The 23,271-nt window shown below is 50.4% G+C and overlaps 1 protein-coding gene across 11 annotated transcripts in view; it reads left to right on the top strand.

Moving 5' to 3' along the window:
- The first annotated feature begins 7,683 nt into the window (after positions 1-7,683).
- Positions 7,684-23,271, top strand: part of LPP (LIM domain containing preferred translocation partner in lipoma) — a 355,991-nt gene continuing 340,403 nt past the window's right edge. For 8 of the 11 annotated variants that reach the window (XR_012763649.1, XR_012763647.1, XR_012763646.1 and 5 more), the window contains exon 1: positions 8,276-8,345. The gene's annotated coding sequence lies outside the window, so the exon portion shown is untranslated. Of the gene's footprint in view, positions 8,013-8,275; positions 8,346-8,783; positions 8,869-20,962; positions 21,084-23,271 lie in introns of those variants that run through there. The other 3 variants (XM_075418090.1, XM_075418092.1, XM_075418091.1) reach the window with 3 other exon arrangements.

Genomic DNA, 23,271 nt, shown 5'->3' with positions numbered 1-23,271 from the left:
TTCTTCCTTGTGACATTCGGCTTCTCCGTCGGCACCTTGCTACCACGCGTGCAGAGTGACCACCTCACCAAGGCATCTCCAGAGTAGTGCCGATGTGGCTAAAGCAAGGCCGAGTAGCTTGTTGCTCCTACTTGAAGGTAAAGAACGAGTGAAAGGTATTAACTGAAAGGTGCTGGAGCAAGTCTCTTTAGGACAAAAGCAGAGCAGGAGAGAGCTCAGATGAAGTCTTAGCCATTGAAAGAGCTGAGCTAGCTGGTTCTCTGTGCTCCCACAAGTGAAGTCGCAAGCTGATCTCTCTGATCGTAATAAGATAGGGTGGGAAAGGTTATGTTCTTAGGTTGCTTGTTGCCTTAAACCTTTCTTCTCTGTAATGCTAAATAAAACAAATACTTCAAGGATATAGGTCATTATCCCTGGTCAGCTGCCCAAAGGGAGGGAATGGAGGGTGGTAAACAGCTGACACATGGGTGTAGTCAGCTTTTGATTTCATAGTGGAGAAAAGTGGCATTTTTCAGCCTACGCTCGGGAAGGGTGAGATGCTGAACACGTGAGATGGGCGTCCAGAAGTTCTGCAAGTGCTGGAACTGTGTGGTTGAAACATAGACACGATAATGCAAATACCAGCTGAAAAGTTTTTCTCCCCTCCTGTGGTGAGTGTGGGTCTGAAATGTATGGGTGACACCAAACTGTCAGCTTTCTTCAAGTTTTGAAGCCATTTGGCCCTTTCTGAAAGCTCTGTGCAAAACAAGCATTTGTAGGTGTGTCGCTTCATATTCACAAGCTCAGTCTGGAGTGCCAGCCCTTGCTTGGACCGTTGCTGTGCTCCTGCAGCTGTGTGGCTCTGTCTGGTCTATAGCATCAAACAAACAATTGAAGTAGACGTGTCCTGCAAGAGGGGAAAGGATAAGCATAGGTGGCTCTGACATCTTACACCCTTGCCAGGGCACCAGCGAGATCCTAAGGTTTCGCCAGTGCCACCATCTCCTAATACCTGTGGACAAACTCAATGTTCTCAAGTCATTACGCAGAAGGGTGGCAGGAGATGGCGCTCTCCTGAGCACACTTACTCTCAAATTGTCCGCTAAATTAGGGGCAAACAATTTGGAAGAGATCTATGAGCAATCTGGTTTAGTTCTCTGCAGGCATGTCTCTCCAGCCGCAAGCAGCTCATGAGCAGCTCGAGCCCGTCTCCAGTGCCAGGGATCTGTCACATCACTGGCAGCAGGGCTGGGCTGGCTCCTTGGTGATCCAAGTTCCCAATGGTGTGAGGAAATGTGCATGCGGGAACGGCTGAGCCCAGGGCTGTTGGAGTGTCCTGCGTCACCTCTGAGTCCCACAGAGGAATGGAGCAGCCTGTGGGGAGAGATGCTGTTGGTCAAGGTTAAACACATGGGTTACAATGGGCCTATAAAAATTCTTGATTCAGTCTATAACTATGTGCTATAAGGTATACGGAGCTCTTGGGGTAACTAATGGAGGTAGTGAGTCCATCATTTTATTATCCAAGTGTATCCTCCCAGAGGCTGGGAAGGGCTGTTGTCTCTTTTTATAGATGGTGCGCTAAGGCACAAAGCTCCAGAGTCGCTGTGGAGGAACACGCAGGATAAATGTTTCTCATTAGAAAATGTTTATTTGTCAGACACGATTCCTTTCATGTTGTGCGTGTGGGAGTGTATCCATTTCAGCAAGACACTCTAGGAAATGTTTTCTTGGAATCACTCTGGAATTTCTGGCCGAAATGGTCTTCCATTGTGGCATGGTCATTCCTGGGGTGGCTGGGAGACTGCAGGTCAGGTCTTGGAGATGAAGCTGGTAAGATGGGGAATTAGAGCAAGCAGAACAGTGCCCTGATCCTCAGTTGGTTCTGGCACTGAGATTCATTTTTCATTGCATTATTTTTGTCCTTTATTACAAGGGAGAAAAGTCCTCCAAAAATGTTGAGAAGTCCTGTTTTTGTCACAGCAGAGATGGGAAACCTTCCACACTCTCCAAGATATTGGCAAATGGTGGAAGCTTTTTCCAGCTTAGCTCAGTCTACAACTTTCCCAAGGTCCCACATCTGCCCTGTTGCAGCTCAGGAGTCTTAATCCTGGTTTCCTACAAAGAAAATGATGGTACACAGACTGCCTAATCATGTCACTGAGAATGGGCAAAGCTGGCAGCCAAGAATGGGAGACCTAGTAGCCATGTCCTCTGCTTTGGTCTTCACTATCCTCTGTTTATAATATGGTTTGTCAAATTGGTCACACCCTTCAATTCTCATCCCTTGATGCCATCTTAAATTCTGCTTGTTTGAGGCTTTAAACTACTTAGGACCTCTATAGGAGACAGCTAGGGATTTTGAAGCACTCCATAGATGACACCTCCTGAGCCAGCAAATCCAGACCTTTGTTATTGCATAGGGCAATACCTTATGGCATGGGATTAGGGTCTACCTGCTCCTCCTGGAATGTCCACCTCCAGTTACTCATCTTTGGCGCTGGCCAAACTGCACAGCTTCTGATTTGTTAAACTCTCCCCATCAATCCTGTAGTTCTTCCCTCAAGTCTGCCCAAGCTCAGGGAAACAGAGTTATCCAGGGGCCAAGCAGAGAGTTCAAGTTTTGTTCATATGAAAACCACTGAGGGAAAGAGTGTATTACCTCTGTGCAGGGAGACCAGAAGGTCACTGGCTTATTTTGCAGTCTTGTCAAACAACTCCTGTCTGATCTGTTGTTCAACACAGCTAAGACTGTTTTTCATCCAGAATAGCTCTTCATATATTAATTTAGGGTTTTTTTTCTTTCCACTTTTTTTTTTTTTTAATGATTTCCCTTATTTTTCACCAGGGAGACTCTCATTTTCTCCTCCCTTCCTAACATTTTGGATCTCTCTAACTGTCTCTGTACTACACTCATCTTCCCTGATTGAAGGAGTTGCATGCGAAATTCACAGTTGGCATTTCTAGCTTGCAGAGATTATATTCATGTGGCTGTACACAATTTTACGTGCTGTAATTCTATTTACTTTAGAAGAAGAGCCCACAAGATTGATGAGTGAGGCAACATTTAAAATATACATCTTGCAAATGTGTTAATGACTATACGGGCTATAGGTCCCTGTGGAAATAAGAAGAGGCATTCTTTTAATAAACAATGAAGCGCATCCAGTTTTTCTTCCTACTTAAGTTATTTTCAGCACATTCACTAAAATGCTACCAGATTCAATAATATTTGTCTCTTTCTTGGCTTCCTACATACATAGCTTTCTTCCTTGACAACAAGTCCAAGATTTTTTGGAGCCAAAGCAGGAATGATGATGTGTTTTTGTTGTTGTTGTTGTTCTTCTAAGCAGCTGTCTCTGCTCATCTTGCTGTCACTAGGAGAAGACATCTGCTTAGTACATTCAATATTTTTGCTTTGATTCTCAACAGGGAGGTCAGAGCCTATGCAAAAACATCCCCCCAAATATTTGTTACCACAAACACTTCTTTCAAGACTGGGGTTCTTCTTTGTTTATTCAGTGTGGACTCCTTAAAGAATCTGACCAATTCCCTTCCTGTAAAACAAAGCACTCATCAAGAAAATCTGGACACGAGACATTCACCGTTATCATGATATCATGCAAGATACCAGATGGTATAAAACACGAAGTCTAGTGACTTCTGCTTTAATTGTAGCACATCATTCTGACGAGATACTATAAAACTGCTTCTTTTCCCCCCCCACTAAGCTGAGACCCAGAGAGTAAGGATTCTTAAAGAAATTGTCAACTTCTTCACCAATCCTATGTGCTAATGTCATCAAATTTGATTAGAAAAATTGAGTAGTGCTAGCTATGGCCTGCCTGTGGCCACAGAGCTGCAGGCAGTTCTTTCTTCTAGGCACTAGCAACCCTCCTTCCTCATTAACCAAAGATCCAGTCTAGCAGAACACTTCAATCCTTAAATCCACCTCTGTTCACCAGAATGCTTAAACCTAAGCTAAAATCTCTCTGGCTCGAATTGGATTTAAGTATGTCCTTAAAATTAAGTATGCTACACCGGCACGTTGCTCTATGGCACTTCTCAGCGTTGGGATTTAGCTGTGTTACAAAGCTTTACCCTTTCTTCAAAGTGTGGCACAGGCAGCTACGGCCCAGATGGTGGACAGAGCAGAGCAGGGAGCAGAGCCTGAAATGGGTGAAGTGAGGTTTATGCTTTCCTGAGCTACCCAGAAATCACCGTGGCCAACAGTAAAATGATACGGAATCTGAACTAATCGCCAGGTAAAACCGAGCATCCAGTGAACCATGTGCAACTCCAAGATGGTACAGAGATGCAGAGGGGTTTGATGATGGTTGCTCCCTCTGATACACTCTTGGAAAGTTGGGGGGGGGGGGGGTTGGAAGTTGTAGTTCTCGTCAGTGAAGATCCCCTGGGGGTTCTGGCCCAGACTCGATCACTATCAGTGATCTGTAATTTACTAATGCCTGCCCAGTACGTGCCTTGCATTCCTGTGTGGATTGAAACATACCTGCAAAATGGGGAATGACAAAGCTTGGCCCGCTGCTGTTCCTAGATTCCTTCCACCAGGCAGCAAGTGTACGTGTGTCTCTAAACCAGGAACATGCACCCTGGTTGGGAATGAACTGAGGCTTGAAGGTTGAGTGTTTTCTCTCCTGCCTGCCTAGTATCCATGCTGGTGTTTCCTCATTCCTTCCCCAGTGCCGCAGGAATGCTGTTGCTGTGAGCTCAGATTTTGCATGTGTTTCCAAGAACCCCTTCGGAGACCGAAGGGTCAAGCGTGCTGCTGTAGCGTGTCTCTTGATGGGAACGGGTGTCCTCACGGTGAGGCGGGTGAAAAGTGCTGCTGTTTGGGGCAGAGGAATCTCCAGTTGATCTAAGGTTAATTGCATCTGATCGTTGTCTGAAAATTAGGTGGCAACTCTCCCAAGCACACGTGCTTAGTGTGTTTTCCAGCCTCTCTGGTGTTTACCCATGGAAGGATTAGTTCACCAGGTGGGCGACTTTCCTGTTGTTCTGGAACTGTTGCTAGTGAGGGAACACGTCAGATCCCCACAACTTCATCTGATAAAAGAGTTGAATTGCAGCAAAAATCACTTGGGTTAGAGATAAGGAAAGGTTTTCCAACTGCGAAGCTCTGGAATGGATCCTCTAAATATCCTTATGAGCAGGGTAGGTGAACCTCTGTCAGGTATGGTTTAGGCAATGCTGCTCCTGCTCTATGGCCCGAGGGATGAATTCCTGTGGCTGCCCAAGGGATCTTCCCTTCCTTTTTATATTTTGTGATTTTACATCTGAAGTCTCACCAAAAAGCAGAGACCCAAACTCTGAAAAGCAGACATGGGGGGGTGAACCGACTGGTCAAAAGTTGTACAATACAGGAAAAGTAGGAACAGGGGCCAGGCTTCCAGGCTTCTAGTCATGCACCTTAACCACTAAAAAACTTCATTTCCTTGAATTAATGTTGGCCCAGGCTGACTCTTGTATTACTGCCTCCTGAGTGGCCTATGCAATGCCAGGCATTTCAGGCTTTTGCTGTTTAATTCATTTTGCTGCTATGGTGCAGGGTGCGGTAGATATTACCGAAGGAATGATTGCATGTTGCCAGTATTTTTGATTCTTTCCAGGCAAGGAGAAGATTCTCACAGCCAGGCTCAACACCTTGAATTTCTACTTTCATTTCCAAAGCGTATGATATAGGTTATGATAGGAAACTGAAAAAACCAGAAAAGTCATGCTGTGCTTGACAAGGCAGCGACCATTCTGGGCAGCGCGTTACAGAAGTAATGGGCTGCAAACCAAACTTCTGCTGCGGTGCTGCAGAGGATTAGTCACAGTTCATCTACCTGCAAAATGGAGGTAGTATTAGTTACTCTCACATTGTGGAGGCTCAAAGCTATAAAACTTTTGAGATGGTTCAAAGGAGGCTGCTATGGATGTGCAAAGTATTCACTCTCCTATTAACACGACTGGAAAATTGCATAAGCTGGATGGATAAAGAAGCAATAATTGTTGGATACAGGACAAGGAAAATATTTGACCACTGGTTTTCTCTGAAATACTAAATGGAGAACACTTGTCTCTCATCTCGGGCCAAACAGTTTCTTTTAGTTTTCAGATGCTTCCCCTAGATACCAGCTGACACAACACAAAGGTTGTTGCAGATTTGCAAGAAAGACTGAACAGAGAAGAGAAAAAAAAACCCAAAAGAGGCAATGATCCCCTTGTAAATCTGCTTCTCCGGAGCATTACAGATCAGGACTCCATTGAGAGCCCCACCACGCTGAGGTTGACAGACTCGAGTGCCAGGAAGTCCCTCGTGATGTCCGCATGACCCCTGTGGCAGAAAATATCATCGCGAGTTTTCCTCGGAGAAGGAGCATGACCTTGCAGCCTGGTGGTCGAAGCGCTCAGCTGGAAGGAGACGCTCGAACAGCAGGTTCTCCAGGGAGGGAACTGAACCCAGGTGTACAGGGCAAAGGCTTTGGCTGCTCTGCTTGTACTGGTGCTACGGTCCCATCCACCGGCGCTTGGAAAGCAGCCGCGCCTGTGTCTTTCACAAGCCATGTTCGCAGAGCACCGTCGGCACTCTAGGTACACCTACGGCATGGGGCCCTGGTGACTCATGCGCTATTCCGCTTTGGTTTTGGATCTCAGCAGGGTTTAAACACGGGGTATGCAGCGAGGACAAGGCTAGGGTATTTCTAGTCATAGTCACGATGCTTAGAAAACATCCGTGGCTGTGACTGACAGATGTAGCTGCAGTGCTTGTAAGAGAGCGTCTGGCCCCGGCAGCCCTCTCCATCCCTCGGGAGGAATTTAGTAGCCCTGGTATGGGGGGCCAGCGCAGGACATCAGATCAACCACAGATGGGGAATTCGCACCGAGGACTAAATTTGGGATCTGTCCTGCCTGCCCTGCTGCAGTGCCTGCTGAGGAAGGGGTGTGCCTCGGGGTGGGGTGGTATCTCCTGGGGTCTCCGGTCTGCCAGAGGGCTCGTGTCAGTCTGGGAGCTGTTTTAGCCACTCTGATAGCCAGGGAAGGGGGAGGGAGGCTGGATCACAACTCTGTGCTCCAGCTTCTGAAGTCTTTTAGGCACTTAATGTCCTTTTTTGGGTCCTCACGTGCAAACTCTGCCTCCTGGGGCTGTCAAGCGGTGACTGTGGACATTAAAGCTGGTAATGGGATAAGACTGTAAACATCTTCTGCAAGCGCACAGCAGAGCCCTTTACTGTCAAAATGAAATACATTTAAAGTGCTTAAAAACTCATCCAGAAATGTCTTTCCAAATGAGTAAGGCTTGGCAACTCTCCCCTCCACAACCTGAACGCAATGTAACCCTGCTGTCTTCCCCTTCTCTTCAGGGCAAATGCAGATACCCAACACCTACTCACAGGGTAACGTTCCAGTATAAAAATAATCACGCTCAAAACCCAAATTATTTTAATTGCAGTCCTTATAAATAACCACAAAACAATCAAACAGAAAATGCTGTTTCCCTGCCCCCTTTCCTTAGTATGCTCGACAGGTTTTGTTCTGAATCTCGGAGCAGGCAGCTCCTTTGTAGCTCCGAGCATCTTTCACCTCCCCCCACCTTTTTGGGGAAGAACAGGGAAAAAGTTGGTTGGAAAAGCACCAGAAAAAAAAAAAAAAAAGTCATAGGGAGCCCTGGACAAAACTCCTCCGCGAGAAGCTGAACACTGCGAGGCGCGGGGTGTATCTCTGGGTCTAACCCCCGGGGGTCACCGGGCAGGAGGGCGATGCCGGCAGGGTCGGGGCTGCCTCCAGCCCCGCCGCCAGCCCCCGAGCCCCCGAGGTACCGGTCGCTGCCGCCCCGGCCCCGGCCCCAGCCCTTACATGGACAAATCTGCGAGGAAAGGCAGGAATTGGGGCCTTGACGTCAGCCCCGGGCAGAGCGCAGCGGCCCGGCGGGGCGGGAGGCAGCGGCCGCCGCTTTCGCTTTTTGTTTCGGGGCGTCCCGCCGAGGTGGGGGCTGCCGGTCCCCCCCTCCGTCCTCCGCCCGAGGGGAGGTGAGCGCCGGGGTGGGCGCGGAGGGAGGTATGCCGGGGGGGGGGGGGGGATGCCGAGGGGCGCGGGAGGGGCTGGGAGGACCGGAGGGAGGGATGCGGGAGGGGCTGCCGGGGGGGCGGGGGAGCGCGGCAGGGGCTGCCCGGGGGAGGTGGCAGGGAGGGGGCGGGGGGGCGGCGGGCGGAAGGGGCCGGCGGCGGGGCCGAGGGGCGGGCGCGGCGGGGCGGTCCCGGGCAAGGCCGCGGCCCCGGCCCCGCCCCGGCCCCACCTCCCCCCGCCGCCTCCTCCCGCCGCCGCCGCCGCCGCGCTCGCCTCCGCTGCCTCCTCCCCCCGAGGTATTGTTGCAGATAATAACTTGCCCCCTTCCTCTCCTCCCCCACCCCCCCGCACCCCTCCGCCCGCCGAGGCAGCTGTGCAACAGCTGGAGCCCCCGGCCGGGGCGGGGAGCGGGGGGGGCCGCGCCTGGCTCCTCCCTCCGCCCGGGGCACCGCGGCCGCCGGGGGGGGGGGGGGGAACGGCCCGGCCCGGCCCGGCCCGGCCCGGCCCGGCCCGGCCCGAGCTCGGCGGGGCGGGGGCAGCTCCCGGGTGTGGGGCGGGGGGAAACTTCCCCGGTACTTCAGCGGCTCCGCTGCACAACTGCCCCTCCCCCCCCCCCGGGGGCTGCCCGCGGGCCGGGGTCCCCCGGGGCGGGCGGCGCGGTGCTACCGGCCGCAGGTGCACCTGGCCCGGGGGGGGCCGCCCCCGCTGACCCCCCCCGCCTTCCCCCCGTCCCCGGCCGGGGCTCGGTCGCAAATAACACGCTGAGTAAAGCCCTGGCAGCTTTTTATACGCCGGGGGAGGCCCACCCTTCCCCAGCAGGTAAGGACGTAAAAGTTTCCCACAGCCTGACGTCACACGGGGCGCTTTTTTTTTTTAATATATCTAATTTTTTTTTTTCCCCGCTCTCCCCTTTCTCTCACCCTCCCCGTTGGCGCGGGCAGATCTGACTCCTGGCGTTTGCTGGGGAGCGGCTCTGCGCGCCCCGGGGCTGCGCGGGGAGAAGGCAGGGCTCTGGAGCAGGAGGTGGTGATGGAGAAACTCCTGCCCTGGTTGCTCTGGCTGCCGCACCTCCCGGTGCAGTGTGGCCCCGTTGGGTGAAACAAGCGAGCGTTGGGTTCTCCTGATTTGTTCTGATTCCTTTTTGTTTGTTTGTTTTGTTTTCTATGCCTATACAAAGTTGCTTTTTAGCCCAGTTGTTTGTTTTTCGGGTTGGGTTCCTGTTTGGTACCTTTCTCTCTTGCTAGGGAATTGACACGCAGAAGCTCCCAGAGCTTGCAGGAGCCCTCAAGCTTGCCGAGTGTCTCCCTGCACGCAGAGCGGTTTTGACCCATGTGAATAGAAGTCTTGAGTTTTTTGGAAACATTCTAGATCTGAGAATTTCTTTGCCTCCTGGGGCATGTTCACCTGTAGATTTTGTGCCTATACTTTCCAGGAATGATTTTGGGGGCAAGATCCAAGACAGAGCAGGGAGTCCCTGAATGTCTGGGAGCTGGTGGTACAGCAGGTGCTGGCTCACCAAGTACTTACAGATATGGGATATTAGGAAGGCAGGGGAATGCTTGGAGCCAGAAATGGGACACAGCATTTCATCTGTGCCTTACCAGCCATGTTCATGCTGGAAAATGTTGGTTGGTGTCCTGTGTGTGGCCCAGTCCGCTGTGCAGCAGCACAGTTTGGGGATGTGAGGGACTTTCTGGTTATCCCCACCCTTGCGGCAGCAGGGCTGACCCAGGCAAGGCTAAATAATACTCTGGAATATGGGATTTCCCTTGGGAAATATTTCCATCCGAGGATAAAGATTTACTGTTGAAAACTCTCTGCCTGTTGGCCTACTCTGTCTTCCCCTGCCCACCTGATGACCTTTCATCCTATCACTCCTAAATTTATTAGCTCTGTTATTCCCCTCTTTCAGTTGTTTAGCCTCTGTTGGAGGGTTTTTCCCTGCGGGATGGGCTGTCAGCAGGTGATGGTGTGGGCGGTGGCTGTGGGGCCACCTGGCAGCAAGCTCCTACCCTCTGTGTATAATCCTGCACACAGGTCCAGTGATTCTGCTAATGGGACCTTTGTCCCTGCTGCCCTCTAATTGTTGAGTTTCATATGTAGTTTTTGTTTAATTGTTTTCTTCAGGTTTGTTTTTTTTTCCCCACCAGTGTCAGCTTGTGTTGGCTGTTGTTGGGAAAAGCTACCAAGCTGGGGGATCCTGGTCCAGGATGGTGGTAGTATAAAGTCTTCATCAATTATGGTGCTGGGGGCTCTCCTGCCATCAAGTGTCTGGTCCTTGTGGGCCCTCCAGCACTGTGGTTGGAGGGCCTGTTTGGAGCACATGGGTTGCTGAAGGTCACTGAAGGCTTTTTTGGGATCTCTTGGCTGGAGGGAGGTGCCTGGTAGTGGGTAGGTGGTGTGCAATGCATCTGTTGGACTGTGAAAATGCACTGCTCGTGTACAGAGAGGGCACCCGAGTGATTTTTAATGCCCTCTTCCCAAAAGTCAGCCCCAGAGTGTGTGCGGTCTGTGGAGGCCATGGGCATGTTGGCTGTGCATGTGTCGTGTGTTGCCAGTGGTCCTGCCGTCCAGAAGTTCCAGTCAGGGCTATGTGGCCCTTGTACACTGCCTGGTTAAACTTCTGGGTGGAAACAGAGGACACGTCCAGAAAAATGAAGCTAAAACTGTCTCTCATTGAAGCTTCTGTAGGTGCAGCCCCAAACTGCAATGCATCGCTGTTGTGCAGTTGTCATGGTGCGTGGTGCCTGGGTTGGTGAGGATTACAGCTTCTGTCGTTGCACGGTTGTGCCTGTCATCAGGGTCCCAATTGCCTGGTGTGGTTGGTGCCCGTTGCCCTGACATAACCTGGCTGAGCAGAGGGGCAGGTACCAAGCTGGGAGAGAAGCTCCGATTCCTATTGCACTGAGGTGAGAGTTTCACCTTTGGAGCATGCTTGGAGATCAGCCCGGGTGTTGGGGCAGGGTGCTGGTGAGCATCCCCATCTTGATGCAGGCTCCAGCTCTGTGGGTCCTGTTGTCCTCTGTTAGTTACTGTTCAGACGAGCAGTCACCCAGCTTTGGGGGTTAAAAGCATTGAATGCTATTGTTTGTGATGTGCTCTAGTGAAACCAGGGCAAACCTACCTCTAGACTGGTGGGCCAGGGGTGGATTTCAGATCCCATATCCCAGCAATCATGGATAGGGTACAGAAAATCCCAGGTTCCTGTGCAGCTTAGCTGCCTTGCCTCATGGAAACTTGCAGAGCACTTCAGATCTACAAGTTGCATTGCTCTGAGTATCATCTCCAGCTGTGCTGTGTTAGCATGAGGTAACGGGCTCTGTCTTACCAGAATCAGGAACCTGTGCAGTGCAATTCAGGCTTTCAAATAATGGAAGTGCAGATTCAGATGTGCATCCCTTGCCAAAGCACTCGTTTCTCTAGAATGTTGAGGGGTGAAGCTCCAGAGCTGGACTAGTGAGTTTTGCGAGGCACCTAATAGGGTCAGCTACAGTCTCAGTGGAGCTGGAGTGCCTTTCAATAGATAATATCACCAGTGTGTATTTTTAATTATAATTCGTAGTACGAAGTACGACATGGGGAGTTCATGGTCAGAGTGGAGATGCTGCTCGCTGAATTCTGACACCTGACTGTTGCCTGGTTTGTAAGAATTGTTGCTTGTATTTGCCTGTCTAACTATAAAACTTAGGTGACTCCCTTCTGATCACTGAATCCTGGTGTATGCAGTTTTGGAGAAGAATAATAAAAATGATGGGCAGCTGGAAAACCTGAGGGAGTTTGACTAGTGATTTGGAATTGCTCCAATACAAAGGACACGTGTTAGAAAGGTGTCACAGAAACAGTGAGTGCTGTGGAAAAGGGATCTCAGTTCCTTTGTACCAGTGCAAGCCAAGGTGAAAGTGGCTGATTAAAAATGAACACATTTAAGTGCTTTTCCATGCAACTAATTTGTGGCATTTATGATGCAGAACACTGCTGAGGATAAGAATTTAGCCAAATCTGGAAAAGAGATGGGATGGTTGTGTGAATGTCAGGTCTGTTCAGAGTTATACCAGCTAATGCTGGGTGCCTCTTCTATCGCAAACATCTAATTGGGACAAAGACGCTGTTTCATGCAGGTTTCTATGAAACATCTCTTGCTGACTGTGGCTGGAGAAAAGCAGTAGCTTGGGTGGATGACAAATTGTTTGCAAGAAGAGTTTCTGTGCATCTGTGGAAACACGTACCCTCAGGGTGCCTGCAGTGGCTTCTCTATTCCTTTGCCCGTTGTGGTAGTGCGAACAATGCATCCTTGGTGGCATTTCATTCCTCGTCAAGCTTCTGAAAGCCTGACCCACACAGCTCTGCCTTTCCCCTAATGAACCCTTCTGGCCCTGAGGTGGCTCTGGGTAACACTCGCACCATCTGCTCAGAATGGCCCTGGACCACGCTGGGTTTCACCTCTGGCTGGTCAACCGCACTCTTCCCAGTGCAGTCCATGGCAGCCCTGGTAATCCCTTCAGCTGGAGGGAAGTCCCTGTGGATGCACAGAGGGGTTTTAAAGATAGCATCGGGATGATGAAGAAATATGCTTTTCCTTTAGGTGCATCTGTGCTGTTTAGGTACGTTTTTTTGATGGAGAGAAGCCTTCAGGGAAGCAGAATGCCAAGTCTTTGTGACCTGCCAGAAGTCTGGCGTTCAGCATCTCTGTTTGCTCCGTGCCCGCGTGAGCAATGCTCTTGCTGCTTGCTGTGCTCCGCAGCCTGCTTTCTTACCCCCAGAGCTTCACTGTCTCCCTTTGCTCTGGCTCTCATAGCAGGGTAATTCTGGTAAAATCTAGAGAGCTTACTGGAACTGCAGCCATGCTTCAAAAGTGGGCAGGAGCGGGGGAGATGGAAACCGTAGCGTATCTGAGCACGTGGGTTATCTGAGGGACGGATTCGCAAGGAACAATACCTTTAAAGAGTGTGGGTCATGTGTAGGAAAGTACAGGACTTGAAATAACTTTACAAACACCGGTTCCACAGGAGGGATTGGAGGGAAGGTGTTGCAGTTAGCTTTCCCATGTACCTTGGGATGCTGGAGGAGAGCATCAGTAAAGTATGAAGAGCTCTGTGTTTTCCTCTTTTTAATTTACGGAGCTCTTAGTTTTGTAAAATGGAAACAAACAGAGAAAAGAAAACAAGAAATCAAACTGAAAACCACAGACCAGAAAAACCCCACAAAATTTAAAAGCTTTTTGAGAGCTTGTGCCTGCCCGAGAAGCAGGGCTTAGCGGGGTGCAGGGCTCGGCTCTTTCTGTTCCTCCTGCCTCTGGGCACAGCAGGGCAGGTAGATGATGTTTCCAATCCGGCCGTGAAAAAATAAAACCTGCTTAATCGTTGTGATTAAGGTTACCGGTAGAGACACCTTGGTGGAGATTCTGCTTTCATCTCAAAGAGCTGGTTTCGATCACGTTCTGAGCAAGCGCAAGAGCTGGCGTGAAAATGAGCATTTTTTAAGTCGCTGTCAGCAAGTCTCTGTCATTTTAGACTGTCAGTATCTGTTGTTGGGATCTGTGGGTGACAGTGACACACGTGTGAGTCACTCAGAAGCGCTCCCAAACTATCGCAGCGTGCTCAGGAAAGAAAACAAACATCGGTGGAGCTGGGGGTTGCTGATAACCTTTTCTTAGAAAAAGATACAAGCTTTTGAGCATTGCAGGCTGTTAGAGGGGATGTTTTCTGTTGCCCTTGATGCCACAAGGGAACCTCTTGGTACAGTGATTCCTCGGTAACCCAGTAAATTACATCGTTTGGTTTGGTGGGGTTGGGATGCTTGATGCTCTCTCATTTATGCCAGCTTTGTTTCTGTGCGAGAGCCTCCGTCAGCCCTCTTTGGGGTTTCCGCTTCTGGCTGGGAGGGATCCCGTTTTGTGCCTAAGTGGGTTTCTGTACTCAAGCATCCTCTAAGTAGGTGCCATTCAGCACTTGGCTGCCTTCCTCCCCCTGCTACCGCTGCCCAGTGATGCTTCAAGGCAGGCAAACTTCCGCCAAGTCTTGGATGATTGTGCCGCCAGTGGAATAGTTAGTTGAGATTTAATATGGCCATTATCTTTAGGTAATAAAATATCAACTAACTTGCCATAACTGTCTTGTTTAATGTCTATTAAAAGGCCCACATACTTCATTCACTGGGTGAAATTTAATAGAAGTTCATCTAAGCATTTATTGCTTATTTAATTTAAAAATAAGTTGATCTCCACAGCTGGTAACAGGCACTGAGGATTTAATTAACATTCAGTAAACTACCCTGTTAGCTCCGAATTACAGAGTCAGGTCTTGTTTATGCATCAATCTGTAGACCACCCCCTCCTTCCCTGTTTTAGGCCAGTGGATCTCATTGTGGGGAGCTGCAGTCGTGTCCTCTTCTCCCTCTGCTCCTGCTCTGCCCTCCAGCTGGAGAGCCTCTGCCAGGGCTGCGCGGCTGGGGCTGTGGCTGCTGAGGAACTGGGTCACAGCTGCTTTGCGGTGGGACCAGCCTGGCCAGCTGGACGAAGGCTGGCTGGCTGGGTGGGTCGGTGGGTGGAGGAGGCTGACAGATCTTGCTGCAGACCTCGAGGAAGGGGCTGTGGAGCCCAGTGGGGTACGTAGAGAGAGATGCACTGCACGATGAGGTAAAAGCAGTGCAGCTCCAAACCTTAGTTGAGCGTAACTATCTCCTCTAGGGCTTTTTCAGCAACATGGCTGGCTGCATGAAACTCAGATTGCTGAGGGCTTATTTTCTTTGGAAGAGAAACGTGGGGTGATTTACAGGTGACTTGCAGGTGGTTCTGTGCAGTTGCTGTGGTCATTGTACCCCAGCTGCGGTGGTTTGTATCTCAGTAACGTGCGTGTGCGATGTGCTGTGTGCACGTACCCTGAGGAGCTCTCTCTGTTTCAGCAGTTTATTACCTCACCTTAACAGACTTGAATTACTCCATTTAGTGAGGCAAGCTTGAATGAAAGCAAGGAGTCTCCCAGGCAGCACGCAGTGACGGGGTTGGGAGAGTAATTGGATTAGCAGCTGAGAAGTGGTTGTAACTCCGGCTGCTGCATCTCCCCTGCCTCCCTTGCCTGGGTGTCAGCGCCGTTCCTTCAGCTCAGCCTCGAAGGAGATCAGCTGGCTTGAATCTACCACACCTCATCGCTGGAGGCAGAGGCTTGGTTTGCCTTCCATGGGTTTGGGCAAATCTTGAGAGATACCTCAAGCTATTGCTGTGCCCAAGACAAGCCTTTAATCTGGATTTCCCAAGAGAAGCAGTGGTTGCAGAAGCCACATGGCAGTCCTGTAGTTAATTACAAGCAGTGAACTTGGTTAAAAGGACGGTGTTAAAGTTGCAAAGTCCAAGTGCTCCAAAGCTACGAAATGCCAGAATGCAGGTCATTGATGAAACCTTAATTTGGCCTCGAGTGTTATGATATAACCACTTAATTGCCAGAGCACCTACTCTTTGTGCCCAGAGTGGAAGGTGATACTTAATGAGCAGCTATTCGTTTTCTTTTCTTTTTGTGCAGTGTGTGGCCCCAAGCCTTATTTACTACATACTCTTCGAACTCAGGACTGAATGCAGAATTATTAATTTCCTTTTGTGCTGTTCTGAAGTGCTATTTGCTCTTTCATTGGAGCGCTTTGCGAGTGTATGTGGGGGCCTATTTCTGCGGTGCTTTCTGGAGGTGAAGGAAAATTATTCTTGCCATTTTACTGATGGGACACTGTGGCTTGAAGAGGAGTGAGGTTGGGAGTCTTCCATCATCCCTGACACTGAAATCCAGGAGAAAAAAGCCATTTAGACCAAGGTTTCTCTCTTTAGTTTGCAGTCATAACTGATAATCGGAGAAATGGTTGAAAAGAATTGTAATTACAGACTGAAGTTAGTATCCTTTCTGCCTATCTCTGGAGATTACTCTGAACTGCTTATTGCAGTTATGCCTATCTTTACAGTCTATCTCCCCCATCTTTTCTGCTTTTACCTGCCTCATGCACTATCATCATCATCCTTGACTGGGGGGCAAGGCCTGTACTCGCTGTGCGTGGGTATTGACATGCCTAGCTTAGTACGGAAGCTGGTCTTTGTATCTGGCATTTAGAAACCAGGGCAGTTTAATACTGTTGAATCTGAAACGTGATGGTGGGGAGGTCCAGAAGTGAACCACAAAAATGCTTAAGGTCCAGGTGGTATTTATGTATAAAAACATATTTCAAGGAGTAGAATATGAGTTAGGGACAAGTCGTCAGCTGGACACTTCCTCGGTGACTTGTTTTCCTGTGTGCAGTAGGACTGCTAGTTTTTAGAGTAGTTTAAGCTTCCTTTAGAGCTGTGATGGTTTTCCATCACTTCTGATCCTGCAGGTTGCTTTTTGGGAGAGTGAAAATTGTTCCTTCCCTACCTCGGTTCCACTTCGGTGCTTTTTTGAAGAGTCCATTTCTTTCTCGGGTTCCTTGGGATGCACAGAGTCAGGCTTGGAAAACACAGCATTGCATCTTTGCCATTTAAGGAGGTCTTGGTGAACCTTCCGCATAGTAAGTCTGAAATTCAAGTGTATGAGTAATCCAGCTGAACTCTCTGCAGCCACTTGTGTGCCTAAAGATAAGCAAGTGTTTAAGTGCTGTCCTGTACCCAAATCCTAATTTGCTCCCAAGGCAGACAGGTGGGGAAGAAACGATGGGCAGAAGGGTTAAAGTTGGGATCTGGGGAGGTGTCGGGCTTCTTTGCTTCTGAAACAGTGCTGCAGCATGCGGAATGGCCATAGCCTCGCTGCAGTGAAGAGTCAGCCTCGAACAGCGCAGGAGATCATGCTCGGAGTGAAGCAGACAAGTTGCAAGGCGCTAGCAGTGACAAGTTGTGCGGCAGAAGCGTATTTTGGAAGTTAGGAATAACGCCTTGGCTGTCAGCGTTGTTGCTGGGACGCGTGCGGCGTTCTTGGCATGTGATGCCTCTGCGAGTGTCTCCCTCTGCGTACCAGATTTGGGCACGAGGCCAGAGCAGCAGGTGAACTTAAAACGATACAGATGAGCATGCCTTTCCAAGGCACTCCGCCCACCCAGGTACTGGAAGTGTCCGGGTGAAAGGATAGCAGCGGACGGAGTGCCCGTGTGCCTTCTTCTGTGGCTTGGCCCGGCGCGTTTTGCTCTGCTGCGTGGGAGAGCTGCGAGCTCGGGGTGTGCGGAGGCTGGGGAAATCGGCGGAGAAGTTTTTAGCAGAGCCCGTTGCCTTGCTGCACACAGGGATCCCTGTAGGGTGGGTTCGGTTGTAAGTTATTCGGCGTGAAGCTGGCTCCCGTCCCTTGTTGCGCACATGAGCTGTGTGCAGTGTTTTGTGGTTGCTGTTTTTACAGGTCAGTATTGGTCCTCTCCGAGGATGCAGGGTGGATGGGCTGGCATCACCTCGCCTTTGCATTGCCTGGTGTATTGCCTTGCTGCGATGTACCCTGGGGTGAAAGAGAGAGGACTCGTGCTCCGGTGTGCTACAACGATCGTCTGCGCTGGTAGTGCCCCACCTCATCTGGGGCCAGGCCACTTGCCCGGGGGGTCATACCCTTACCTGCACCACCCTGGTTCCCTGCCTGCTGGGGTTCCCCGGGTGCCATAGCCCAAGCCTCCTCTCTGTATGTGTTTGCATGGCTGAGGAGGTGTTTCAGCCCTTGGGTCATGCTGTCATGTGCAAGAAGTCCTAGCGAAAGTGATCTGCTCTGGCTTTGTTGTGTTTGGGGCGGCTGTGTGCCTGCATCAGCTGCTCCCATCCCTTGAAGGTGAAGTGCAGCGAGGCACAAGCAACCTTCTGGGTTTTTGCAACAGCTCTTGATAAATTTCTCATGTCTCAGGTGATTTGATTCATACCTGATTAAGGGCGTGCCCAGTCTCATGGGTGGAACTGCATGTACAAAGGGTAGCTGTGTATTATCAGAAAGTCCCACATTGGATCATCTGGTTTAGTTCCAGCTGTGTTGGTAGATACACCTGCTAGAATGGGAATATTTACTGTTTGTTTTAGTTGTGTGTGTTCTAGCTGACATGTAACGGAAGTGATTCCAGATGCTCTTGATCTCCAGAACAAGACAAGGCCTATCCTTCTAATGAGTATTTCTGGGTATGGTATTGGTATGCTCCTGGGCTCCTGTTTGTCCTTGGTTCCATATCCCATGGACAGCATTTTCTTGTGTTGTCCATGTCTCTAAATATGACCTGTAGCATCCTGGGCCGAGCCTGCCAGTTGTTACGCTACCCGAAGGAGAGCAGCGAGTCTGCCAAACTGTGCGTGTTGCAGTCCTGTGAACCTGAGCAGAGAGCACAGACTGCACCTGTAGAGTGCCATCTGGGTCTGAGGAGCTCCTGCCCTGGGAGGTGAGGATAAAGTGGAGAATGGTGAGAGAAGAGCAGTGCAGTTGACTTGAGGGCATAGAGACTGATTATGAGGGAAGATGAAAAGGATGTAAAAAGCGTGTGTTAGCGGAATGTGACTAAGATGGAGACCTGATAAGTATCAAAGTGTGTCTGTGGAGGAGAGGGGAGCAGTGCCTTCTGACAGAGTAAAGTTCTATGTGTAGGACTTGCAGCTTGGTGCAAAGCGATTCTGAGTCACGGGAATGGTCGGTGAAGTGGATAGAGAACTGGCTGAATGGCAGAACTCAGAGGGTTGTCATCAGCGGCGCTGAGTCTAGTTGGAGGCTGGTGACAAGTGGTGTCCCCCAGGGGTCAGTACTGGGCCCAGTCTTGTTTAACTTCATCAACGACCTGGATGGAGAGTTAGAATGTACCCTCAGCAAGTTTGCTGACGACACCAAACTGGGAGGTGTGGTAGATACACCAGAAGGCTGTGCTGCCATTCAGCGTGACCTGGATAGGCTGGAAAGCTGGGCAGAGAGGAACCTGATGAGGTTCAACAAAGGCAAATGCAGGGTCCTGCACCTGGGGAGGAACAACCTCATGCACCAGTACAGGCTTGGGGTGGACCTGCTGGAGAGCAGCTCTGCGGAGAGGGACCTGGGTGTCCTGGTGGATGACAGGTTAACCATGAGCCAGCAGTGTGCCCTGGCTGCCAAGAAAGCCAATGGGATCCTGGGGTGCATCAAGAAGAGTGTGGCTAGCAGGAGGAGGGGAGGTTCTCCTTCCCCTCTACACTGCCCTGGTGAGGCCTCATCTGGAGTACTGTGTCCAGTTCTGGGCTCCCCAGTTCAAGAAAGATGAAGAGCTACTTGAGAGAGTCCAGCGGAGGGCTACGAGGATGGTGAGGGGACTGGAGCATCTCCCCTACGAGGAGAGGTTGAGGGAACTGGGCTTGTTCAGCCTGAAGAAGAGAAGGCTGCGAGGGGACCTTATAAATGCCTACAAATATCTGAAGGGTGGGTGTCAGGAGGATGGGGACAAGCTCTTTTCAGTGGTGCCCAGTGACAGGACAAGGGGCAATGGGCACAAACTGAGGCACAGAAAGTTCCGTCTGAACATGAGGAGGAACTTCTTCCCTCTGAGGGTGACGGAGCACTGGAACAGGCTTCCCAGGGAGGTTGTGGAGTCTCCTTCTCTGGAGATATTCAAGACCCGCCTGGATGGGGTCCTGTGCAGCCTGCTGTAGGTGACCCTGCTTTGGCAGGGGGGTTGGACTAGATGACCCACAGAGGTCCCTTCCAACCCCTACTATTCTGTGATTCTGTGATTCTGTAATGTAAGGCTCCTGTGGCCCTGCCATCTCAAGCCATTGCCACCTATAATCCCTTTAACAAACATGCTCTGTTCCATCTGAAACCTGCTTGGGCTCTTCCTGGTCCTTCCTGGGGAGTTCCTCTCCCTCATGGCTGTTTATTGCTGTGGTTTCTCAGCTGTGCACGCTCGCTGTCTCATTCCTCAGCCCTTACTCACTGGAAGCCTGTGTGGGAGGGAGGGACACCCAAGAGAAGTGTGAAACTTGATGCGAAGTCCCTTGCCACGAGGAATTTGGGTGGCTGATCTGCTGCAGCTTGGCCTCTGGGAGCCTGCCAGAGATCCGTGGGCTGAGCCTGTGATCTGCAGTCCTGGTGGGACTCCAGAGAGTGGGATGGAGGCTTGAAGGAAGGTGGGTTTCTCCTGCAAAGGGCAGCCCATGTGGCATCTGGCGGCTCCTGGTAAAGCTGCGCTAGCCCAGCTTGCTAACAGAACTCACTTGTGCAATTGGATGGGGTGAAGTGGAGGAGGGGAGCAGTATGACTCACTTAAACCAGCAGTGACCAGAAGTGGGCTGGAAGCAGTAGATGACACTTCATGCCTCCATCCTAGCTTCACACAGTAAAATCTGCCAGGGGAGATACAGCCTTATGTGCAAATACAGTGTGTAGGTTTGGGTCTTGGTCCAGCATTCACATCCGTAAATAGGTCAGCCCCTTCCTTACGACAGCGTTTGTGTGCGCTGTACAAACACGAACCAACTAATCCCAACAGATGTTTGGCAGCCTCCCGAGCCCGCAAGGAAGTTACATATCATTGCACTTCGCTAGAGAGATGCCCATGATTCGAGTAGCACCTGCTGGAAGAGCCCATCCGAGCTGGGGCGTGCTCGTGGCTGCGTGGGTCCAGCTTTGCAGAGCACCTGCTGCCGCTGCATCGGGCTGGTCTGACCTCGGTGGCTTGCACTGCCTCCAGCTATGCGAGGGCAAGGCTGTGCTTCCTTTGAAATCAAAGGTGCAACTTTAGTTTTTGAGGGGGAATGGGATTTAGCTCTTTGTTTGCGCAGTCACACTTCAATAAAGTCCCACTGAAAGGAAGGAGCTGTGGCTTTTGCTTGCTGCCTGCCTTTGTCCCCATGCTGACGTGCCCACCTCCTCATCAGTGGTGTGTGAAGGCATGATGCTCCTGGATGGCCTGGATCCTTGGCTTGCCTCCCTCTCCCCATATGTGAACATTTAGTTACAAGCTCCATGATGCCTCTGAGGTCAAGCAAGTTATATGGATCCATGCTGCTGAAGAAGCAACTTGGAGTTGTCTCTGGACTCTGCAGTCTGCGACTCATGTTGTGGCTGTTCCTGCTCCGTCGCACTGTGAAGTGCAGCCCCAGCCAGCTGCCAGAGGTAACACGCTGAAGACCAGGGAACTCCACTGCAGTAATTTTGCCTGCATGGAGTATTCAGAGATCTTGGTTAATGAATATCTTGCAGCTTTTTTTATCAGGAGAAGTTTGCTCAGTGTTACATGGGCCAGCAGCTGCCTGATGCTTTGCTTTCCCCTAAAAAAATAAAAGCTATTGGGCTAACTTTCCAAAGAGAAAATGAAGCTGTAGCACATCAGAGGAATGAAGAGTAAGGAAGGCTGCTGTATGTCACTGTAGCCTCCAAGGTCCGTATTCATCCTCTTAATGAAATTCAGCTGCACAAGAGGGAAAAACAGGAATCGATCCTCTTCATGTGGATCATTAGTGCCCCAACAGCCTGTCTGCAAAGAGCAGCTGGGAGCAAAAATGAGCTCCTGCTGCATCTATTTTCTTTTTTTCCTGCTTGCTTTGAAAGATGATTGGGATGCTTTAGACATTTGGCTTTCTTGCTCAAGTAGGGCCAAGGGTTGTACTTGTTTCTCCTGGCCTCTATTCTGTGCTCTGGCTTGATGGCTGTCCTGATTTTTCAGGCAGAGTTATAATTGTAAGGCTGCTGAGTGGAGGGGGAGGCAGCAATAGGATAGTTCTGGGTTAGTAATGAATCAAGGATTTTTCTTAGGTGTTTCCTCACTCAGATCTTTATCAGTCTCTGTTAAATATGGATGACAGCTCCGAATACCGAGATGTGCATGTGTCTTCTCAGTTAAAGATTCCTGAAGTCTCCTCAGGGCACAGACCCCACCAGTTTTTGCCATTCAGCATCTCAAGGAGAAGCCTTGGGTGTCGTCTTTGATGGAGGCTGTGGACCGCTCCTCCTCTCCCTCATTGCTCTGAACCTGCTGACGTTGCTCTGTGTGTGCCAAGTGTGTGCATCTGACTTGCCCTGTGCTGCCGGCTGCTGCTGCTGCCTGGCCTTTTTGTCTGCATTAGTTTAATTGAGTGAGGAGCTTGTAGGAGAAGCTATTCATTCCCCTGGTAACTGTGCTTGACAATCAGAAGTTATTCTGGGGGTGAAGAACTGATACAGATTTGTTTTCCTTGGCTGCAGATCCATAGCCCCTAATAGTTTCTCACTCATATGAACTGAGGTTGACTTGGTTTGCTGCTAATTAAAAGCCAAAAGGATATGCAGTCCTCTCCAAAATAATTACCGTCTTTGGTGAATGGAAGAAAACTCTTGTTTGCTTCCCACTTGTTTCGAAAGCTCTGCGTTTGCTGCGTTACCCTTACACTGGCTACGATGCACGGGAGAGCCCCGGCAGGGCCAGCAGCTCCATCCTGGTGCACGGGGAGTTGGTGCTTGAATCCTTTCTCTGCTTTTCGACTGAAGGGTAAATATAGGAAAAGCATGGAGTGATGAAAAATTTTATGAAACCTTATAGTTGCATACAGGGGGGGGGAGAGGATGTGTTTTCTCAGTGGGAAAACTAACACTAAAGGTGACGGAGGCGAGTGTGTGCACCCCGCGTGCAGGAGCACATTTTTATCTTGACTTTTTATGGGCTAAAAACCAACAACAATGAAAAAAGGTTTTGACTGTGTCAGTGCTCACTACCAGGAACCCTGAATGCAGCAGCTGGAGTTCCTAGATAGTTTGGTTTCTATCAGTAATTGGTTTCAGATACACATTAACTTTGGTTCGTGTGTTGTTCTGGCCCTGGTGACGTAGTGGAAGGTGTGCTCTCAACTCCCTGTGTGCTCCACCTTGGTGTTTGTCACACTTCTGTCACCGTTGGGGCTGGGCCTGTGGCAGGAGCAGGGCAGAGGGTCTCCTCCCTTCAGCTGGTCCTAAGTGTCTATGCAAGTGTTCGTGCTCCTTCAGTGCAATTTGGAGGGGCTGTCCAATGTCACCACTGGGTTGAGGGCTGGAAAACCTCCAGTCCAAACTGGTTGGGCTCCCAGGCAGCAAAGGCTGGAGCCCCCGTGCATGCTGTTTGCTCTGTGCGTGCAAAGGCAGAAGTACATCTCCAGTCTTCCTACTGATCCCCACTGTGACCTGATGGTGAGGTTTTGGCCGCTGAGAAGCAGCTGGCGTAGGAGGAACTGGCGTAGGAGCGTCTGGGCAGCGGTTGCTGGCTGAAGGTACCCACTCTCAAAGCAGTGGTGCAGGGATGGGCAGGAGTCTCGCAGGACCAGGCTCGGAGGCTGGGGCAGGATCAGCTGCATCC

The sequence above is a fragment of the Opisthocomus hoazin genome, chromosome 4, assembly GCF_030867145.1.
Source record: "Opisthocomus hoazin isolate bOpiHoa1 chromosome 4, bOpiHoa1.hap1, whole genome shotgun sequence".
Taxonomy (NCBI): Eukaryota; Metazoa; Chordata; class Aves; order Opisthocomiformes; family Opisthocomidae; genus Opisthocomus; species Opisthocomus hoazin.
Note: the sequence above shows the minus strand (reverse complement) of the source record. Positions and strands in the feature narration are given on the sequence as shown.